The sequence below is a fragment of the Leguminivora glycinivorella genome, unplaced genomic scaffold, assembly GCF_023078275.1.
Source record: "Leguminivora glycinivorella isolate SPB_JAAS2020 unplaced genomic scaffold, LegGlyc_1.1 Scaffold6, whole genome shotgun sequence".
Lineage (NCBI taxonomy): Eukaryota > Metazoa > Arthropoda > Insecta > Lepidoptera > Tortricidae > Leguminivora > Leguminivora glycinivorella.
The window spans coordinates 2,484,468-2,490,467 of record NW_025952831.1 but is presented as its reverse complement, the minus strand read 5'-3'; positions in this window follow the sequence as shown (position 1 = coordinate 2,490,467).

Sequence of the window (6,000 nt, the reverse complement as noted above, 5' to 3'; positions counted from 1 at the left end):
AAATCAAAATCGGTTCATCCGTTGGAGAGCTACGATGCCACAGACAGACACACACACAGACAGACAGACAGACAAAAACAGACAGACAGACAGATAGACAGACAGACAGACATACACACAGACAGACACGTCAAACTTATAACACCCTTTCGTTTTTCCGTCGGGGGTTAAAAATAAAAACATGCAAAAATATTTGGGGAAAATTATGATTTTGGCCACTTCCAGGCTGCGAAAAAGCGCCATCTAGTTTTAAGCCTAAAATGCCCATACATTTCAGGGGTACGCTTTTTTGTATGGGCTTTGTTAGTCCCGGTACATCGTCCTTGGTATCACTATTAATTACTGTGTGAATAGGTAAGTATCATTAAACATAAACTGTGATAACAGTCACGTAGGGGCTTAACATAATATAGTCATACCATTTTTACGGCACAATTTAAATGAACGTGATTCAGAAAATGAAACAATTAGTTAACTGCTGTTTTACGACTAAGCTGAACAAACGTAGAATCTACTTAATGTTTATGTTAAGATACAGGTCAATTCTCCATACAAACGCTCTCGACTATTTCCTCCCTGGTTTTTGAAGATACAGCAATAATTTTTTCAACACATATACAGGGTGTAACAAAAATAGTGGTGATCCAAAGGGATCACCACTATTTTGTGGAGGGGAAGGGAGGGAGGGGGGAAGGGAAGGGAGGGGGAGGGAGGGAGGGAGGGGGGAAGGGCGTATTCAGTATCGTATTCTCATCAGGAAAAAGTAGAAGAAAATTTTTTTTTCGCGAAAAAAATTTTTACCTTTGTATGGCGGTTCGGCCGATTCTCGCGGCCCGGCCCATACAAAAATGAAAATTTTTTTCGCGAAAAAAAATTTTTCTTCTACTTTTTCCTGATCAGAATACGATACTGAATACGCCCTTAAACGGATCACCACCATTTTTGTTACACTCTGTATGCCTTTCCCATCACGGAACAATGGTATTCCGGACCTTTGGGAGGCGTTAGAAGAGACAGAGAGTGACATAGGCTACTTTTTGTCTTTTTCTAACCCCCTACTTCCCTAAAATGGGCAGTGGGAGTTTCTATGGAGCATTCCGCCATTTTCGAATTTAACGTGAGCGAAGCCGCGGGCAAAAGCTAGTACTGAATATACTCTGAGAAATAGAAAAAAAAAACCGGCCAAGTGCGAGTAGTGCTCGCGTTGCAATGGTTCCGCACACTACAAGAAGGGCTTAAGCGCCTCCTTTTTAGTAGGAACTTAAGTCATTTTTGCGAATAATCGATATTTTGAACAAAACGATACAGATTCTAATGAACACAAGTTAAATTATAATCTATTGAAAATATTTCAACTTGTGCTGCCTTAAAGTAGTCACACTACTATGTATATAAATTAAAACCGAAATAAATTACAACCCCAACCACTATGCCATGCTATTACTATGTCGAAACTAACCTGAGTTTGGTTCACACGGGGGGCAAGAACCATACCGTTCTGCCCTAGGGATGGACAGAGGGCGCTACGAGTCCTTGTATAGATTACTCATATGAGAGATAATTTCGACCTCGACAGCTGTGACCTGGGTGGCCGAGCGGATTAAGAGGCATTTCCCGCGATAGGAAAGTACGCTGGTTCGATTCCAGCCTCAGGCACCAGGGGACTTGGTCACTTTTTAGGGTTCCGTAGTCAACTAGGAACCCTTATAGTTTCGCCATGTCTGTCTGTCCGTCCGTCCGTCCGTCCATCCGTCCGTCCGTCCGTCCGTCCGTCCGTCCGCGGATAATCTCAGTAACCGTAAGCACTAGAAAGCTGAAATTTGGTACCAATATGTACTTATATCAATCACGCCAACAAAGTGCAAAAATAAAAATTGGAAAAAAATGTTTTATTAGGGTACCCCCCCTACATGCAAAGTGGGGGCTGATATTTTTTTCATTCCAACCCCAACGTGTGATATATTGTTGGATAGGTATTTAAAAATGAATAAGGGTTTACTGAGATCGTTTTTTGATAATATTAATATTTTCGGAAATAATCGCTCCTAAAGGAAAAAAAGTGCGTCCCCCCCCCCTCTAACTTTTGAACCATATGTTTAAAAAATATGAAAAAAATCACAAAAGTAGAACTTTATAAATACTTTCTAGGAAAATTGTTTTGAACTTGATAGGTTCAGTAGTTTTTGAGAAAAATACGGAAAACTACGGAACCCTACACTGAGCGTGGCCCGACACGCTCTTGGCCGGTTTTCTTTCATATATGTAATTTATTTCGGTTTTAAAACGATACAGAAATGAGTTTCTTATTAATATTCAAACGTGCTCACACAATTTCAAGAGATTTAGTAACTCCTTGCAGCGGCAGTGAGTGAAATTTGTAATTTGAGTTTTTTTCTTTTAAGTCTAAGACTCACGCTTTACTGTAGATTTTAATAGGTTTTTTCTGTAATCTGGAGATTGAAAACTATCTCGTGTATTTTTTGAAAATTTTACGCTCAGTAGTTTCGGAGATAGGGGTGGGGGGATCCGGGGGATGGTAATTTTAAATATATATTTTTAATTAAATATATTAATGAACTACTTATAAAAAGTTCTTTCATTTGATATGTAACACATATAGTTTTAGAGACTTTGTTTTTTAATTTTCACTTTTACACTCAAAAAGTGGCCCTATAATTGAATAATCTTAATTTAAATTACATGTCCGTCTTTGGGTTTACATATGTGTGCCTTTCAAGTTAATCGGTTCGGTAGTTTCGGAGAAAATTGGCTGTGACAACGGACATACAGACACACGAGTGATCCTATAAGGGTTCCGTCTTTCCTTTTTGAGGTACGGAACCCTAATAACGTTAAATGTGGTATATATTTCATTAAAAGTTATTATAGTAGACACCAAAAAGTGTCTGACATACTAGACACTTTTGGTGCTTTGTTTCATTCGATTGACTATACTTAATATTCTATTTAGTTTTGATAATGTATTTCGAGGGGAGTCAGGATGTTTTAAGTATTTGATGTTCGAAGGAAACTTCGATGTTAAACAATATCAATTTACAATAATACGTAAAGTCAGGTCACACTGATGAATACACTAATTATACCGTCTCGCATCTAATATTAAGTCTTTATTGCGTCACGTGGGGCGTAAGTTAAGTACTACATTTGAGAGTAACGTTTGTATTTAATATTCTTAAGTCTCGAGAAACGTTTTCTTTAACTCCACCTACCTAATTGCATTTACTGAGCAAATGTGATGAAAAATATGTGCCTATGTACTTTTTATCACACATTACAAATTGATACTATTTATACTACGAAATCTACACAATAAAAGTGATAAGAAAACTGTGCAATTTGGAGGTTAAGCTTGCAAGCATAGACAAACGGATGATTGAACTGTCAGCGCAGTCAGCGGCAAATTCCAGTCCAAGTGTCATCGCGAGTGTTGCCAGAAATCAAAATCGGTTACCCCGTTACTACTATTACGTTCCATTCCAAGCAAAACAAAATAATAAATACAAATATGGAAGCCCAGTTCGAACTCTATTTTGCAAAAATACAGAAAGAGATGCAGGCTCAAACTGACGTTATAACTACTAGAATAACGGAAAATATTGACCAAAAATTACAACCATTAATAGAAGATAACGATAAATTAAAGAAAAAGTCGAACTGCTGGAGAAAAAAGTGGAATTCATGGAGAAAGAGAAAAAAGTAACAATGTAATAATACATGGGTTAAGCGAAGGTGAAAAATCAACAACTGAGCTAATAAATCAAGTACAAGAAAAATTCTTAACGGAATTAAATATATCATTGGAGGCTCATGACATCAATAAAATCTATCGCATCGGTAAAAATAAGAGAGACAACAAACCAAGGCCAACACTCTTATCTTTTGTGAGCGGATGGAAAAAGACTGAAGTGCTGAGGAATAAGAATAAATCAAATGAACTAAAGCTAACAGAGGACTATTCCAAAGACGTTCTAGAAAGAAGAAGAGCATTGCTGCCACAACTAGAGGAAGAGCGAAATAAAGGAAATATCGCGTACATAAAGTATGACAAATTGATAGTGAAAGAAGCTACTAACACAAAAGAAAACAGGAAAAGGGAGCTGTCAATTTCCCCATCAAATAACTCGCAGCCAAAAAAACAGCAAACCGCAAACCCACCCATTAATAACAAAACAAATGCATTTGACCTGATGAGAGCTAGATCTAGCTCACAATCCAGTGATTATGTGCGGCAGCGATCATCGAACGGGCCGGACGATTCATAGCACCTAACACCAACAACAAAAGTATTAGGTCCCAACCCGGCTGGTCCCCGTGGGACGACAGACCACCACCCTCCAGTAAGTTTTAATCCAGAAACAACTGAAACTAAAAACAACAATCAAATTAAAAAATCCTACAACAATGATTTTAAATGTGAAAATGGCAACCATGAAAACCAATTGAACATAATTACCTATAATGTCAGGACTCTCTCATCCCACGAACGCTTTATAGAGTTAACAGAAGCTATGCAATCAGTGAAATGGGATATAATGGGAATATCAGAAATGAGGCGCCTTGGTTCAAATATAGAAGAGCACAAAGACTACATTCTACACAGGCTCGACACCTGGCAGATACGGCGTGGGGTTTGTACTAAGGAAATCTATGAAGCCTTATATAGAAAGCTACACTGGACTCACAGAACGGGTAACTAGACTGAACCTTAACGTAATGGGAAAAAGGATCTCATTAATACAAGTCTATGCACCTACGGAGTCTGCAAAAGAAGAAGACATCACACTTTTCTATGAATCAATTATTCAAGCAATAGAAGATGCACATAAGGACTATATTTTGATGGGAGACTTCAATGCGAAGATAGGCCAACCAAACCAAAGCGAATACCTGATAATGAAATGCTATGGATATGGCGACCGTAATGACCGAGGTCAGATACTCATTGACTTTGCAACTGAAAACAAACTATCCATACTAAACACCTTCTACAAGAAAAAAACGAACCGAAGATGGACTTGGTGTTCACCCAATAAGGAACATAAAAACGAAATAGACTTTATCCTATCCAATTGCCCCAAAATATTCCAAAATATGGAAGTCTTGAACGTAGACTACCCGTCAGACCATAGACCAGTACGAGCAACATTACTCTTTAAAAATATAAAAAAAAGTAGATCAAACTACAAGAACAATCAAATAGCTACACTAAAGAAAGAGAGTGAGGTACACTTATTCAGAGAGCAACTTAGGATTCACATGGCAAACCCACCAAGCCAACAAGAAGAGAGAAGTGTACAAGCTCAGTACAACACAATCATCAATACAATCACTGAAAGCTTACGGGGATCACTGACGACAAATACGGCAAATAGCGCAGCAAAAACGCATGAAATTATCTCCCCACGCACCAGACAACTAATGAACAGAAGGAGAGAACTACATAAAATAAAAAACAAATCCCGGAGTGAAAAGAATGAACTTGCAGCCCTATATAAACTAATTAATAAATACATCGGAGTTGATTATGCTAAGCATAGACAGAATACAATAAAAAAACACTTAGAGCAGTCTGGAAGCACAAAAAAAGCTTATAAGGAACTAACAACAAACAAAGCATGGATAGAGGGGCTAAATTCTTCAGGGAAGACTCTACAGAACCGCACAGAGATCATAGAGGTGGCCACCAGATTCTACAGAGACCTATACAGTGAGAAGTCTGTCATGGAAAACAATACCGAAGAACCTATGCCACAAAATAAACAGGAAGTTGAAGAAATCACAGAACTAGAAGTTGTACAGGCTTTAAACAAGCTAAAAAGCGACAAAAGCCCAGGGTCAGACCAAGTGACCAACGAAGCATTGAAGGAAGGCCAGGCAACACTAGCTCTACCCTTAGCAAACCTGTTCAACCAAATACTAAGAACATCAGAAATACCCTCCCAATGGACCGAATCAAACATCATTTTAATATATAAGAAG